Source organism: Amborella trichopoda, chromosome 8 (genome assembly GCF_054954075.1).
Source record: "Amborella trichopoda isolate Santa Cruz 75 chromosome 8, AtrichopodaSantaCruz75HAP2 v2.0, whole genome shotgun sequence".
In the NCBI taxonomy this organism is placed as follows: domain Eukaryota; kingdom Viridiplantae; phylum Streptophyta; class Magnoliopsida; order Amborellales; family Amborellaceae; genus Amborella; species Amborella trichopoda.
Window position 1 is genome coordinate 16676527 of NC_142343.1, and position 18418 is coordinate 16694944.

The 18418-nt window shown below is 35.6% G+C and overlaps 2 long non-coding RNA genes across 2 annotated transcripts; one reads left to right on the forward strand and one right to left on the reverse strand.

Annotated features, from left to right (window-relative positions):
- Positions 1-4285: 4285 nt before the first annotated feature.
- Positions 4286-7783, forward strand: LOC148780828 (uncharacterized). The gene is made up of 2 exons (XR_016061176.1): positions 4286-4871; positions 7536-7783. It is a non-coding gene; the product is annotated as an uncharacterized LOC148780828 (long non-coding RNA).
- A 1496-nt stretch (positions 7784-9279) lies between these two features.
- On the reverse strand, positions 9280-14578 carry LOC105421121 (uncharacterized). Its single transcript, XR_966881.3, has 2 exons — positions 14030-14578; positions 9280-9575 (listed from the first exon to the last, which is right to left on the reverse strand). It is a non-coding gene; the product is annotated as an uncharacterized LOC105421121 (long non-coding RNA).
- Between the last annotated feature and the right edge of the window lie 3840 nt (positions 14579-18418).

Below are 18418 nucleotides of genomic sequence, written 5' to 3' on the forward strand. Positions count from 1 at the left end.
GGGAATCCAATATATATCCAACGGTCATATAGTCCAACGTCCACATGAACGTTGGATGTCCTTGAGATCAGGGAACCTCTTGTTTTCTTAGACACCCATTGGAGATCAGGGAACCATTCGTTTTCTCAGAGACCCATTAGAGAAATACAATGGTTACCCCTTCTTCTCCCTATAAAATGGGAAGCCAGAGAGAGGATGTGTACAACAAGAAAAAGGCGTACTCGCTCTGTCTAAAAAGTGAAGGGATAAAAAATTCAGGCTCTGCTATCACCAGCCTCACAACGCCCCTTTCTCTGATCTCGGGTTTAGTCTTCCACACTTCATCAATTTTTACCAACATTGGTATCAGAACGACCAAGTTCCATCTTCCCTTTTTTTTTGCTCTAATTTTTTTTTAATGATAGAGGTTATGTGATTTGTTTCTCTACATATACATCGTTTTTGTTACTATCTATGCCCAATTTTTGTGTATAAATCATACTGCTATCTTATCTTGGTTCGCAGTGTTAATTAAAGGAGAAGTTACTATCTTATATTGGTTCACAACATTAATTAAAGGATAAGTTGCTATCTTATCTTGGTTCATAGTGTTAATTAAAAGATAAGTATCGTGCCCACCTTTTGTATTGATCAATTCCAAATAACCTTTATCCCAACTGTTATAGGAACACGGATGTTACCCAAACCTTCAACATGCTGAAGGATAGGCCTGCATGCTCCAGTTAAATATTCCCCATATTTTAGAATTGCTAAAAAACCCTCTCTCACAGAGGAGCAACAATTTTAGAGAGAGACAGAGAGAGAGTCGGAGGTCTCTGGGAAGCCTGGAGGAGGGAGAGTAGTAGTAGGTTTTTCTGGTTTAAAGGGAGAGAGAAACACCAAACCCTAGAGTGAGAATTAACAATGGCGCCTCCTTCTTCATGGAACCCAGTGGACCTTACAATCATGGCTTTGAAGGATCGCATAGTTGAGAAGATAAACAACAACCGTTCTCATAGTTGGTGATACTGGCTGTGGGAAAAGCTCACAAATTCCCTAGTTCCTCCTACAGGCAGGATTGCAGCCCATTTTGTATACCCAACCTAGAAGGTTCGCTGTTGTGGCAGTTGCAAAAATGGTTGCTGAAGCTCGTAGTTGCCAAGTTGGAGATGAAGTTGGATGTCATATTGGTCAATTGAAAAGAACAAATCCATGGTATTTTCATTATAAAAAAAAACCAAATCCATGATATACAAACTTGAGTTGACTTCTATTTATCGTCAAAAAAAGTTGTATTTAAAACAGCAGGTCTTGATGGAAGAAATGCGAGAGAAAGGGATTGTAGAGCTTAAAACGTACAAGTTCATCATTTTAGATGAAGTCCATGAGAGATCTGTGGAATTCAATATGGATCTTGTTTGTGTAAAGCAGTTTATGCTAAAGCATAATGAATTGAGGGTGGTATTGATGTATGCAACTGTGGATATAAAAAGATATAGGGACTATTTTAAGGATCTTTTAAAAATAATAAATAAATAAATCACCAAGTATTATGCTCTCAGATACTATTGGAAAACCTATAATTATGAAAAATGATATACCTTTCTTGTTGCAATTTTTTGCAAGAGCGCCTTCCCATACAGAATAGAGAGGACACCCAAATCTTTCGAAACCTTATCAAGGACTCCCCTCTAATTTGATGGGTCATTTGCATCTGAAATGCATTTGTTGAATATAAATTCCTATCAAGTAAAACTACAAGTGGAAATATGAATAAAATGAAAATTTTGGTATAATTCCGAAATTTAAGAGGTTCCTATAAGATAATTGATAGACTGTCTAGGGATAAAATTCAAATGCCTAATTGCAGAGATATTGTTGTCCCTTTCCCCTCGGCCTGTGATTGAATGCCCCACACTGAACTTGATCATCGGCCATAAATCATCAGATTGAAACAATTTATAAAATTGGTTAAAATATAAATTCTGTGCAAATTGGATGTTGTGCATGTATGATACCAACTACTAGCTATGAGGCATCCCTTTTGTGGGGTCATTGTCTACAGTGATGCTCATTATTTGATATAGAAGTTTCTAAGACAACGTGATATGAGTAGAGTAGAGATTGATGTTATTAATGTTTACAATGTTGATTTGTGCCCTAAAATATTTGCAGTCTAAATAAACATAAAGGAAATGAGATTGGCAACTTCTTGTTTTACATGTGATAGAGTTCTACAACTATGTTTGTGGACTGTGTAACTTAATTTCGAATGAGAAATATTTCTTTAGTAATTCTTGATAAGTAGGAATATCGGCATGGTATTTGTTGATTGTAACGAAGAGATTTGCTTGCCACTTAATTGTGGTCAATTCAGATTGAACTCCTACTTTAATATAGTGTCTTATAATTTCTTAATGGCTACATCCTATCTAGTAATACCTTGATGATTTGTATGTCTTGAAGAGTGGGAGTAAATTCACAATACTATGTTTATATGTAGATGATATCCTAATAGCTGAAAATAGCTTAGAAATGATTGATAAGACTAAGTCATAGCTTTCTTCTCAGCTTGAGATGAAGGATATGGGAGAAGCATCTTATATCCTAAGCATAAAAATAACTAGAGATAGAAAATAAAAAATGTTGTGCTTGAGCAGAGAGCTATCTTGACTCTGTTCTCAAAAGATTTCAACTGGAAAATTGTAAACCATTGTCTACTCCTGTTGAAAATGGAGTAAAGTTGTCTCAGAAGGATTGTCCAGTAGAATGACAAGAAAAGCCTAGCGTTCCCTATACACAAGATATTGGTAGCTTGGTATATGTAGTAAGATGTACAATACCATATTTGAGTTATGCCATAGGATTTTTTAGTAGATATCAAATTAATCTAGGCATAGTTCATTGGAAAACAGTAAAAGGAATTCTTAGGTACATTAAGAGAACAAAGCATCTAAAATTTTGTTTTCAAGCAAATAAGCTTGAAGTAATAGGATATTCAGATGCAGATTTTACTAGGGATAAGGACGATAGTAAATCCACCTCATGACATATTTTCCTCTTTAGAGGGACAATTGTTTCTTGGTCTAGCAAGAAACAGGGTGTATAGCTAGGTACACACAGGAAGCTGAGTACATTGCATGTAGCACTGCTTGTACTTTTGTCGTTTGGATAAAGGGCTTCATAGACAACTTGAAGCTGTAAAATAATCGATAGACCGATCCAAATATTTTGTGATAATCAAGCCACAATTAAATTATATCAAAGTTGAGCAAATAGCTCCAAAGGAAGACATATAGATGTCCAATATTACTACATTCATGATGTAGTTGAGAAAGGTAAAGTAACTGTTTGTTACTTGCCCTCATTAGATATGATCGATGATCCAATAACAAAGGGTTTAAGTGTTGAACTAATGTCTAAGCACACTAGCTTAATGGGGCCTAAATTTAAGTCAGTCAGTTTTCAAGAGTGACAAATCTGCATTAGCGTGAAAATCTTCATGATAGGCGTTTGTTAGGAGATGCATATCCGCAAAAGCGTGATAAAAACGTCATGACAATGTAAATCCAATATAAATCCAACGGTCATATAAAAACATCACGACAATGGGAATCCAATATAAATCCAACAGTCATATGATCCAACGTCCATATGAACCTTGGATGTCCCTGAGATCAGGGAACCCCTCGTTTTCTCAGACACCAGTTGGAGATCAGGGAACCCTTCACTTTCTCAGAGACCTGTTGGAGATTAGGGAACCCTTCGCTTTCTCAAAGACCTGTTGGAGAAATACAATGGTTACCTCTTCTTCTCCCTATAAAGTGAGATGCAAAGAGAGGATGTGTATAACAAGAAAAAAGCATACTCTCTCTCTCTAAAAAGTGAAGGGATCCAAAATCCAAACCCAGCGATCACCAACCTCACAGCACCTTTTCTCTAATCTCAGGTTGTCTCTTCCACGCTTCATCAATATTTACCAACATCCAACATCAAACTTTCAATCAAACCCTTGCACAAACCCTTGTAGAAAGATTTGTAAGCATCCCTTGCTAAAACATAGCATTCATCCATCGTATTTTCAAATCCTTGCACAAATTCTTGTAGAAAGATTTGTAAGCATCCCTTGCTTAACAAGCATTCATCCATTGTATTTTACTCACGTAAGCATCCCTTGCTGAACAAATCACTCATCCTAACAACTGAAGAGCTCGTGCACACATTCCTTCGAGCCCAACAACCCACGTCATTTCACGCACTTTTTCTCTCTTTACAAGGCATTGTGGCGTCCCTTATCCTCTCTCTCTAACTCACTTTGAACATCATTTTTCTCTCTCTAGCCCAATGCCTTCTTAACCTCTCACTTAATTCTACACTCCTTTTATATATATATATATAGAGGAAAATATGGGATATGCCCATTGGCGTATGTGGTTGTGGTGCGCCAACGGCCCGAATTAACGGGGTTAAAATCAAGGGTCCTCATTCAAAAGGAGAAACACTAGCTGCAGAAGTGAAACTCGATTTGAAATGGAGACAGCTTAGGCCTGCAAACTCCCGCCTACACTCCCACCTACCGTGTAGAGATGGCAGGCCTACCAGGCTCAAGCCCTTCTCATACTCCATCTCTCTCTCTCTCTACCGATGCATCCACTCCCTCTCTCTCTCTAAACCACACAAAATCAAAAACCATTCCCTTTCTCTATCTAAAACGAGAGGAGCCTATCTCCAGTTTCTTCTATCTTTCACGAACTACATGAGCCCTAATACACCCTCTCTCTCTCTCTAAACCAGAAATACAGAGTAAGCCCTACCAAACTGACGTCTCCCTCTCTCTACGCCTCTCATACGAGAACAGAAGTGAAAGCCCTATCATAATCGCAGTCACAAAGGTACAAATAGAATGGATTGTTCATGTTTTTTTGTTTTGAAAACCCCGTGATGAGTTTGCATTTGGGGTATTCATTACTGATATGCATTTGTTTCTATGAAAAATAGGATGTTTGTTCTAATGCTGTAAATATGGTTTTTTTGCTAGTTTGCATTTGGGGTATTCATTATTGATCTGTGTTTTTTGCTATGAAAATTAGGATGTTTGTTCTAATGCTGTAAATCTGGTTTCTTTGCTAGTTTGCATTTGGGGTATTCATTACTGATCTGCATTTTTTGCTATAAAAAATAGGATGTTTGTTCTAATGTTGTAAATCTGGTTTTTTTGCTATGAAACATGTGTTTGCTATGAAAATAGGATGTTTGTTCTAATGGTGTAACCCTGCGTTTTTTGCTTTGAAAAATAGGAGATGGGTTTGTATTAGTACTGTATTTTCAAAATATCAAGCTCAGAGATCCTAAATGTTGGGGCATGATCTACACAAAACTAGGCTTTAATCCAAATAATTGAACCAAAAATGTAATTATTTAACGAATAATGAATCAAATGAACCATATTTCACTAAAATCGAGTATTTTTTCTTTTGTCTTCAATTGGAGGCCTGTGACCAAATGCCCAAAATAAAAATGAAAAAGAAAATTAACATTGTTATTTCAATGGAAAAGGTTAGTGATGATGTTCCCATTATCCGTAATATTTCAATGGATAAGTCTACTGATGGGCTTGAATTTGAATCATATGTGCTCATCCTATTTTTCTGTCATCACTATTTTTTAGGGCTATTTCTTTTTCAATGGCATTTTTTTTTTAATACATTAGCAGACCTATTATCATTGTTATTTCAATGGAAATGGTTACTGTTAAAGTTCACATTATACTTGATATTTCAATGGAAAAGTATACTGATGGGCCTGAATTTGATTCATATGTGGGCTTCAATTTGATTCGTATGTGAAGAATTTTGAGTACATTGTGTACTTTATGCACAATGTGTGATGTGATGGGCGGATTTTTTGGAGGATATTCGTAAGTTATATAAGTACTTATGAAATTGTGACTTTTGGGTTATCTTAATACGTGGTTTGGGGACTATGGGTTGTGGTTTCTAAAAGTGATTCTTGTGGTAAGGAGACACAATAGCATGCAGTCTCACTAGTAAAATTCTTAAATTTGTTAGGCATGATCAACTTGTTGAAACATTTTTTTTTTATAGATACATCAGGTCTGTGTCTTGACACTATTAATGTCATATGTGAACTATGAAAGCACTAGGCCTATGGTATCTAATCTAGTGTTTAGTGCTCATAGCAATCTCATTGAAGTTGTCTTTTCATTCAATAAGTGCTAGCTTAGACATGCATGAAGGTAGATGCTATACTCCTAGGTGATTGCAAACCGGTTGTAGAAATTTCATTATCGATCTCTGTTGCTTGTTTGGAATCTCATTCAGCCATTTGTTGGCACTAGGCCTATGGTATCTAATCTAGTGTTTAGTGCTCATAGCAATCTCATTGAAGTTGTCTTTTCATTCAGTAAGTGCTAGCTTAGACATGCATGAAGGTTGATGCTATACTCTTAGGTGATTGCAAACCGGTTGTAGAAATTTCATTATCGATCTCTGTTGCTTGTTTGAAATCTCATTCAGCCATTTGTTGGCATGAGGCAATGACTTGCCAACCATAAATGGATTTCTCAGAGTCTTTTTGTTCTAGTGAATAGTCTTGACTATGTTATGGATCTGTTATTTGTTTCGAACGTTGTTTGTTTATATTGGATGCAAATTGATGTGTATTATTTCTAGTTTGCAATTAAGGCTATGTATCAAAGAGGAAAATATGTTAGCAATTAGTTATCATGATGTACCATGTAACTTCTGTTTCACCATGTGTTGATGCTCCTATCCCCTCCATGGGATCGTCCATTACTATTGTCTTTGCTTTAGTTGCTCGTCAGCTTGAATGTATCTGTTAGTGATTGAAATCTCTTTATTTTATTCGTTGTCTTATGTATGTTATATACAAGGAGTGTATACCTTATTTTTGAAGGTATATATCTATATTGATTAAATGTATAACATCATTGGTTTCTCTCCAAAACCTTGAGCTATTTTCGTGCTGCTCATTTGTATTGTCTGCTAGCCTTTCCGTTGGATCACCAAACCATACCACGTGATTCCATTATTTCTTCCGTACCTACTCATTCCTACTATGCGCATCATGTATAAATTGTTATTGTTTGCTTTATCTTTATTTTATTCGTTGTCTTATGTATGTTATATACAAGGAGTGTATACCTTATTTTTTAAGGTATATATCTATATTGATTAAATGTATAACATCATTGGTTTCTCTCCAAAACCTTGAGCTATTTCCGTGCTGCTCATTTGTATCGTCTGCAAGCCTTTCCGTTGGATCACCAAACCATACCACGTGATTCCATTATTTCTTCCGTACCTACTCATTCCTACTATGCGCATCATGTATAAATTGTTATTGGTTGCTTGAACTTTCAAGCGTATCTGGTTTGAATAGGCTTATTTTTTTACTCTACAAATTGTTAGTGATTGAAAAGCATTCAGTGTGAGAATTTTTTTTCCATTGTTTCATGCTATCGAGGGAAAATAATTAATTTCCTTTGTTTACTTCTTATGAAATTGGGATGCAAGTCTACACCTTTGAACTACAACTATATCCACGGCGAACCTATCCACAGTGCAACGTAAGTATATCAAGCTCCCGATCTAATCCAAGAAGAATATACTATCGATGCCCAAATTGTACTTTTTTTCCAATGTATGATGAATAAGTATATCAAGCTCCCGATCTAACCCATGAAGAATATACTATCAATGTCCAAATTGTACTTTTTTCCAATATATGGTGAATATATGGAAGGGATGAATTATAATGTAAAGTTGAGGCGTCACAAATTTAACCAAACAATTAGTTACAATAATCGCAATAGCATATTATGGTCAATCATGAACCGTCGCAATAGCATATTATGGTCAATCTTGAACCAATGGTACCCATGAAGAATATACTATCAATGTCCAAATTGTACTTTTTTCCAAATTAGTTACAATAATCGCAATAGCATATTATGGTCAATCTTGAACTAATGGTCAACAACGAATTGTTGATACTTTAGGGCGAATGCAACTATTTGAGTATTGATGTGAAATAAATCTTCCAACATGGAGTAAAAAAGACGACTCCAGAGGGCCGTTAAAAGCCCGAAGGCCCGTAGGGTTTGAGGCTCAAAAGAGTTGTCTTGATAGGTTGACATGATGGACTTGGCCCTTCCGGAGGTTTTGGGACGATAACCCTTAAGAAAAAATTTAAATATATCCGTATATGGGATTTGATATATTTAAAACTTAATATATATTCGTATAAAAGTATTTTGATAATTTATACCATCTATCTAAAACTCGATATATATTGTTGCAATTGGAGATTCATCAATAGTTAAAAAAAAATACAGATTGCTTTGTAATAAGAGAGACATGAGGAAAAGAGCTTGTGTTACTCTATTTTTCGTTGCCAATAAAAAAGTTTTCATCTTTTGTGGACATAAATACATTGCTGAACTACGTATATCATTGTGTTGTGGTTAGTTGTTTCTTTTTTTTGTTTTTGTTTTTTCTTTTTAGTTTTCGTAGATTGTTTTTTGTTTCTATAGCAACAGTTTACATTTTTCTTGTGTAACGAATGCGTTTATGTTTGTATTACTTTTGTTGTAAAGTATCTCACAACCCATGAAACAATTATTGGTGTCGATATTGGATTTAAATTAGAGTAAATTAAAGTCGATATGAATTGTGTGCTTCTTGTAGAAGACTACCTTGAAATGTGATTTGGTTTGAAACATTGTTGCAAACTCTTAGAAATAAGTTTACAGATTTCATTACTAGCACATATTTATAGCAGTGCAAACCACATAAGCAAATTTTAGATAGCTAACAAATGGCGAGAAATCTCATTTGAGACAAAATCCATAGCATGCTCGGGCGTCTCAGTCAACAATGGAGTGTGACATAGACATAGGCATAGGAGTCCAAGGTTTTACGTTATTTTGAACTGGTCCATATGAAACAACCTTAACTTTCCATGATCTTCCCATCAATGTTTCGATGGCCATGTGCAAACCAACAAGAGAGCAGGAACTAAACATGGCAATTCAAATCAACAAGCATCCTAACTAATTCTAAATCCATGGACATGTCAAAAACAAGGAAGACACTATTGAGTTGGAAAGCACAAGGACCAAAAGAATTGAATTAACTAATCCAAGCTAGAAGATGAATGACCACAATAACAGTCACCAAATGACTTAGAGAATAGTCACAATGATACTCCACAAACAAGATTAGGTAAGCTAAAAGAGAGGAATTATAACTCAGATGGTTTGTCAATTCAAAGTCCATTTGAATTAACAATCTGAATTAGAGGTTACAATCATTAAATTCTTAAGAAAGAGAGAGAGGTCAAACAGAGATTACAATTCATAAGAATGATAGATACAAATTTTAGTTTATACCTGATGTCATGCGGAGTTATGAAGATCCATTGTGAGCCCTGCGTAACAGCCAATTCTAATATTGTATATAAGCTGATTTTCCAACCGATGACATCTTGAAAGAGCAATCCATATCTGGTCACAAGCATAATACATAACGCTGCTTACCATAATGTTGCTTACCCTGAGTACATAAAATTTTTAAAATAATTAATACATGCATGCATAATACATAATGTTGCTTAACATCAATGCTCATGTCCCACGTTCTTATGAGACCGAATCTTATGGCGGACTTTGGAAATAACCCTGTAGTAAGAAAAGAAATTGCAATAATAGCATTTCATAATGTATTCACAATGACTAATATCATATGAAATTGCTAATACATCTAGATTGAAAAGCTTATACAATTAAAAATCAAAAGAATCTAAAGGTATGGATTAACGAACGTATGATGGACAATTTCTTCTGTCATGCCCACTGCCTTGGCAAACTGCGCATTCCTAGACTTCTCTATTGGCTTCCATCCCTCTGATCGAGCTTTTTTTCTTGCATTTGTCAGCCGTCCCTTTGCCCGTACTCATGGAGGATCCAGAACATTCTAGCAATTGTAACTTCCATTTGGTGTGTCACTACAACTAGTAGCACTCTTCTCATCATTGACATAGCTCATAGTGTCAACCTGTGGGTGTTGCTTTATAACCGAATTTATTGTTAACCTCTATGATATCATCGTGTATTAAAGATATTACAAATTCATGAACCTCCATACTTTCTGACGCATGCTTAGCAAGGTATCGAACAGCCAGCATGACATCGTTATATCGAATGGAGCGTGGTAGTGCATGTATCATGAAGTTCTTTTCCTCTATCATCAACAAAAAACCCCCTCTTTACGTTCTTTGACCAACGCCTCATAATGTATTGTGGAGGTATTTCAAAAATATTTTTCATCATAAAAATCTTAAACACATGCCTGCAAAGAAAGCCCATCCTCTCACATAAGTGACAACTGCAATTAGTCCTCTTATCATTGGGATTGAATTCCACTAAGTATGATCTAGATCTGATTCCCATATCTGCCACCTTAAAAGTGGTAAGTTGTCCATTTTCATCAACTAACTCACTCATCAAATTCATACAATTGGCAACCTCTTCCACAAATATCTTCAAAATCTTTTGAGTATATATTTTGATGCCTGTGACTCAAATAAAGAAGTTGTTCTTAAGATTGGAGTAGTTGTAATGTTTTTTAAGTCGTTTTCCTTTTCTTTTCGTACCCCTTCTTATCTTGCACCTTGGCACATATTTCTTGTTGCGACAACCATATAACCTATTTAACCATTCATTGTTTTCCAACTCATATTTCTCAATCATCAATTTCCATCCATTTTCAAATTCTTCTACTGCTGGGCTAGCTATATAACTCCTGAAAGTATCTGAAAAAGAAGGATGCATGCGCAAGACATGGCATAGATTTTCTTTAACTTTGAATAGTATATGTCACTTACAGTAATGATGCTCACTCTGGTAAAAAACTTATCTCACTGTGGCTGAAATTGCATGGTCTTGATTAGTGATAATAATACCCAGTTGTTGTCCACTCATTGCTTCTAACCAATTTTCAAATACCCAAACAAATGATTCTACCTTATTATCAAATATGAGTGTAAATCCATAGAAATTTGTATTGAAATGGTGATTTACACCAAGTATGGGAGCAAAGGACATACTAAAAGTGTTTGTTTTGTATGTAGTATCAAATGTAACCACATTAGAGAAACATCGATAAGAAACTTTACATGTGGCATCTACCCACAAGATGTTGGGAATGTGATCGTCTTAATCTAATTTCAATTTATAGAAGAAAGATGGGTTCGATTCTTTCATTTTATAGAGCCATTGCATAACTAGACTACCATCTTTTCCTCTTAGTTTTCTTCTGCCACTCGCAATTTCATTTTCGATGTCTTTTTGTGTACATGTAACATTCTCGATCCCTCCAGCTTGCGTTATAAATATGTCATGAATATGTCTTGGCCTAACCATTGCCGAACTCATTGAATTTATTATCAACTTCGTGACACTAGACAACGTTCGGTAGCTGCGAATTAGACAAGCTTTTCTTGGACAACCTAGATCATGATTATGATCATCAATAAACCAAGTCACAACCCACTCATTGTTTACTTTTCTATTGAGTCCTAGCTTAGCCTTACACCCACACCTTGATTCAGGGAGTTTCTTTCCACTAACTTGCTCTTTCACTTTGCGAAATCCTTCCTTAGAGCACTTAATTTCTCTACTAATTTTTTCACCTTTATTATTATGGGTAGTGCCCAACTGGATACCAAAGCCTTTGGCCAATGCATAAGCCTTATAATAGCCCATTGCATCTTCCTCTGAAAACTTCACTCCTACACGGGGTACATTTATTTCTAGGCCTTTAGTTGAGGAGTTAGGTTCTCCATCTTGTATTTCTGTAAATTTTCTAGGAGGGGTTGCAAGATAAGAAACCTGCTCCATGGGCACATTGGTGTCACCTATGTTGTCTCCAATTGCCTAAGTGGGAGATGACACACAGCCTGAAACGGTGTGATCCATCTAAGGTTTTCAACTAACCCTACATAGAAAAACAAACTACATAAATATATGTATTCAAACATTTATATAAACATAACAACACTCCTAGTTAACTATTCAACTAATCTTACTTCCATTATAGGATCAACCATATTCAAAGAAATTGTAGACAACAGGGGTGCACTCTTATTAATTTGAACTTAACTCTTAAAGTAATGTGTATGAGCATTAAACACTAGACTAGACATCATAGGCCTTGTGCTTTTGTAGTTCATATGTGACATTAATAGTGTCAAGACACGTAACTCATGTATCTATTTGAAAAAATGTCTCAACAAGTTGATCATGCCTAACATATATGTTATATTAGTTTTATGTAATCTTAAGTGGGACAAAAAGATTAAGGATATGTGACCAAACCAAGTATTTTGGATGTTAACTTATATAACCATGCTAATATGAGAAATATGATAGCCGATAGTATATTCTCCTGATTTCCTTTAAGGATATTAGAGGAACTGCGATATAGAGTAAGCTCAATCTTCACACAAGATGGTAACATAAGAGAGCCATGTGGGAAGGTTGGAGACAAACTGAAAGACAACCTAGACTTGCTTCGTACACTCATAGAAAGCAATGTTAGAGGAAACATTATGGCATATAGCTTATCAAGTGCATACCTACACATTATGGCATATAGCTAATCAAGCGCATGCTACTGTGTCTCCTTACCACAAGAATCACTTTTAGGAACCACAACCCATAGTCCCCAAACCAAGCATTAAGATAACCCAAAATTCACAAGTTCATCAGCCCATCACATCACATATTGTGCATAAAGTACACAACATACTCAAAATTCTTCACATATGAATCAAATTCAAGCCCATCAGTAGACTTTTCTATTGAAATGTCAAGGATAATAGGAACTTCATCAGTAACATTTTCCGTTGAAATAACAATGATGATGGGACAACTAATGAATTAAAAAAAAATTGCCATTGAAAAAGAAATAGCCCTAAAAAATGGTGATGAAAGTTAAATAGGATAAGCACATATGAATCAAATTCAGGCCCATCAGTATACTTTTTCATTGAAATATCAAGGATAATATGAACTTCAACAGTAACCATTTCCATTAAAAAAACAATGATAATGGGACAGCTATTGTATTAAAAAAAACAATTGCCATAGAAAAAGAAGTAGCCCTAAAAAATAGTGATGAAAGAAAAATAGGATGAGCACATATAAATCAAATTCAAGCCTATCAGTAGACTTTTTCATTGAAATATCAAGGATAATGGGAACAACATCAGTAACCTTTTCCATTGAAATAACAATGATAATGGGACAGCTAATGTATTAAAAAAAAAAATTGCCATTGAAAAAGAAATAGCCCACCAATTGAATCTGAAACATGTATTTCTTTTTCATTTTTATTTTGGGCATTTGGTCACAGGCCTCCAATTGAAGATAAAATCTTCGATTTTAGTGACATATGGTTCATTTGATTCATTATTCGTTAAAGAATTATATTTTTGGCTCAATTATTTGGATTAAAGCCTAGTTTTGTGTAGATCTAGCCCCAAAATTTAAGATCTCTGAGCTCGATATTTTGAAAATGCAGTACTAATACAAACCCATCTCCTATTTTTCAAAGCAAAAAATGCAGGTTTAAACCATTAGAACAAACATCCTATTTTTCGCAGCAAACGCATGTTTCATAGCAAAAAAACCAGATGTACAGCATTATAGCAAACATCCTATTTTTCATAGCAAAAACCGCAGATCAGTAATGAATACACCAAATGCAAACTAGCAAAGAAACCAGATATACAGCATTTGAACAAACATCCTATTTTTCATAGCAAAAACGCAGATCAGTACTGAATACCCTAAATGCAAACTAGCAAAAACACCAGATTTACAGTATTAGAACGAGCATCCTATTTTTCATAGCAAAAAACGCATATCAGTAATGAATACCCCAAATGCAAACCCATCACAGGGTTTTCAAAACAAAAAAACATGAACAATCCGTTATATTCATACCACTGTGACTAAGATTAAGATAGGGCTTTCACTTTTGTTCTCGTACGAGAGGCGCAGAGAGAGGGTGACGTCAGTTTGGTAGGGCTTCGCCTGTATCTCTGGTTTAGAGAGAGAGAGGGCACGAGGGTGTATTGGGGATCCAGTAGTTTGTAAAAGATAGCGAGGAAACTAGGTGCAAGGGAGAGATAGGGTTCCTCTGGTTTTAGAGAGAGAAAGGGAATGGTTTTTTATTTCATGTGGTTTAGAGAGAGAGAGGGAGTGAATGCATCAGTAGAGAGAGAGATGGAGTATGAGAAGGGCTGGGCAGGTAGGCCTGCCATCTCTGCACACTAGGTAGGAGTGTAGGGGGAGTTTGCAGGCCTAAGCTGTCTTCATTTCAAATGGAGTTTCGCTTTTGTTCTCTGCTTTTGAATGTGGACCCTTGGTTTTAACCCCGTTAATCCGGGCCGTTGTTGCACCACAACCACATACTCGAATGGGCGTATCCCAATTTTTTTTTTTTTTTCTTTTTTTTTTTTTAACTTTCTTGTGTACTATCTGTGATTAACAGCAGAAAACCACGAGAGAAGTCTATTTATACTTTGAATAGGCGGAAGAGAAGTCTATATTTCATAGCCTACATTTCCTTAGTCATTTTTTTACAAAAAAAAATTGTAGGCAAGATCCATATGGTAAAGGTAAAAACAGTCACAAGAGTCTTCGCAAGTCATCAATATGTAAGACGATGATGGATAGGTTTGATGTCTCCCACCATACTGTCCCTGATCAACTTATACAATAAGCTATCCTTCACCATCCAATTCATTGATTGAACGGTGTTGAACTGTGACCAATATTTAAATTATGAGATTATATACTACTAGTAGACTTTTGTGTGTCGCACGTGTATGTAAGGAAATATTAAAAAAATAGTAAAAATTTTCACAACAAAAATTGATACATTTTAAATATAAATGTTTGGAGGCACATGAAAAAGATAAAAATTGAAAGTAATAAAACAATAATAAAAGTTGAATGCACTTATCTAATGATAGCTGATACAAATGTCATTATTGTAGATCCCAAAAAGTACTAGAAACTATTTCTAAAGCCTAGAAATTTTGCTAAAAGATGAACTCAGCTTTTATGACTTAAAAGCCCTTAAAAAGGGAAAGTATATAAATGAAGGTCTAAAACAATAAAAATTCAAATTTTAAAATTCAAGAGAGTTAAAGCAGGATTTCTACTTTTGTAGTAGATGCAATATATTTTATTTGAGATATGCTACAACCTGAAATTTCAAATTGAGAAGTAATAGAACTTTGTACTTAAAACTTTGTTTAATCTAACCTTTACGTCAATGTTTGGCTGGGCGGGTTACTGAAACCTAAATGTTAAGCCGGCAAGATTGCTGAGCCTCCAGTCTTTAAGCCTAAAAGTGGTCCCCTGAACTATCGGAGATAAAGGAAGCTACTTAGGGAGCTGATCAATGCCACTCCTTGAAGGCACATACGCACCGTTCGGGATTGCATAATTTAATATTTGTCTTGGCTTTCTTCCAATATCTCTATGTACACAATCAATCTCTCACGTCCATGTTGAAAGGACTTTATGATAAAGTACAATGTATATATTTTAAAAAAAAAAATTTATCTCTACATCGGCAAGATCACTTACAATGTCCAATTATAATCGAACCACTCTTGAAATACATAAAATAAAAATAAAATCGGTTCTCAATAGCTACCTCTTCAAATACAATGCTTTATGCAAGAAACAAAACTAGACTTTATTACTTTATAGGAAGAGAAGTAAATATTTAAAAAGGTAAAATTACCGGAGATTACTTCAACCGGGCTTAATACATCCCACGCCGAGTCTCATCCTTCCAATGGTGCTCGGGATCTATGATCAGTATATTGATTTCTCTACTATGGCAAAAATTCACTCAATGGCTTAATCTTGATCAAGCCTCAGCTTAATTTTAGAGAGACGAGATATGACTATGAAGACAGAGGGAGAGATCTACTAGCAAGGGGTTCCACCCCTTTGCCACCCACAAATAAAACACTACATAGGCTTAGGCCAGACACCAAAAAAGAATTCCCCAAAGATAAAAAGACACCCAAAATAACTTGGAGAGAGAGAGATAAAATTGGGACGTGCCTGCCTCCCTTTGGTAATCTAGATAGAGCTAAATTTTGAGTAGGAAGAGAGAGAATACACATACGTAATTTTATGAAGAGGAGACCTCATTTTATAGATTTTCTATGCAATAGATTTTGTCTCAATTCGTAGGGTCAAATCTCAACCGTCGATCTAGGGAGACTTATGAGGTGAGAGATTTGAATCAACTATCTTTTTGATCCACCATCAAGATTTGAAGAGATGAGCTAGAACCATATCATCCCTTTCTTAAATCTATTCCCATCAAATAAGAAAAGTTTATATTTTAATATATATAATCCTTAATTATTTTATCAATCAATCTTGATTCAAAGAATTAGTAAATATCTCAAATATTCAACATTATCACATAAGTTGACTATACCTAAAAAAATAAGCTAACTAAGAGGATAAACATTCTTCCCAAGAATGTTACGTGAATGGGTGGGGCGTGCCACCCTTTTGGTGGCCACGTGTGGACCCCACCTAATCCACGTCCTTTTAAATTTTGGGCCCCATATCTTATGGAGGTCCTAAATATTTTTAGAAACTTTTATTTCATATTTAGAAATTTTAAATCTTGTATTTATTTAAAACATTGGAAAGTTAATTTCTTTTAATCTATAAATCCAAATGATAAAAATAAAATATCGAAAGATTCACAAAAATTCAAATTAACATTTTAAAAATCACATAACATAAAATCAATTAAAATTAATTAATTTTGATGGGAATCAGATCTATTAGATTTAGAAAATTATCAATATATGGGAGCACTCCACCTTCAACTGCGAATCGCGATCCGTCGAGTTTTTCTCAAACTAATCCAACAGTTCCCATGACCCACAGTCTATTGCGGGGGCTCATGATTGGATCACCAAAGTCAGCCAATAGACTATGAGACACAATCCCAATTTATGGATTTGAAGTTCTCTCCTAGAGACAAAAATCATGGTCCTCCAGACCATGATGCAACCATAACTCTATTGTGTATAGGGGTAATCTCTCGCACATTTACACGCTTCACCTTTCATTGGTGAATCTCAAAACAGCTATCTATGAACATGCCGTGTGATGATATAATGATGAGGTTTTAGCTCTGTCTCTAAAGGCCATTCATCACATACAAGGGTCACACAGTCCCTGGCTCTCATCTGGGCATACTCTGCCCTCATCAAGGATTAACCCACTAAACCCTTCCCGGTAGATCTCTATACCCAGGTACTTTGGGTTTTTCCAAACCTCCGCTGGCCTAGCTCTCAAGCCTAATCCGAGTGTTGGCAAATCGCATTTGCCTAGTAATGTCCACAAAATGATCACACTCCCACTGAGTTTATGTTCCACTATATAAAATGCTCATACAAGCTCTCATAAGGCATTTAAAAGCCACATAAACCCAACATCTTCAAAGCCTTACATTCTATTTCTCACTTTCTCTCATCCCCATTCTCCCAATAACCATATCTCTCAATATATTAATCATGGCTTTCGCCATCAATCATTTCACAAAAAGACTCATAGAGGTAACACTTCTTTCTCTTTACTGTTCAGATCTCATCCCGAAAGTAGTCGTAGTCCATCTTTCATATCGCATCGCAAATCATGGACCTGCTGTCACAAAAAATCATCACGTATCCTCATCGTATGGGATCGTATCTTCATTGGCTTAAAGGAATTTTCAAACAAGCCGCTTCTTTTCTGTCGTCATACAACTAGCGCCACACATCTGGGCTCCATGGGTGAATAACACCATAGTCTGTTGTTTCAGCTGGCCTGTCAAACTCTGGGTGCTCCCACTGGAATATTTAGTTTTATACTGTTAGAGTTATTATGGAATCGTGACTCCCTTTTACATGCGTATCACTGTCATGTTGTCACAGAAAATCTTTACTGCCTCACAACGCGCAGGTTGAAAGTCAAGTCAATTGAAAAAAATTTTAATCCATACGTCATTCTTGGCTGCCAAACAGAATGCCATGTATTCTACTTCAGGATGGACAATCTTGCAGCATCATGTTTCTTTGATTTTCAAGAACTATATTCCCTCCAAGTATGAACATGTATGCAGATGTAGATTTCACATCATCTGGATCCTTGAGACAGCTTGCATCTGTATATCTAAATATCCAAGCAGCTAAAAAGAATGTGGGACTGTAGCAGCTCCCACTCAATTATTACACATACAATATATACATTCTCAACATACTTATGTCTATATCATGAGGTAGCATATCAAGTCTCATG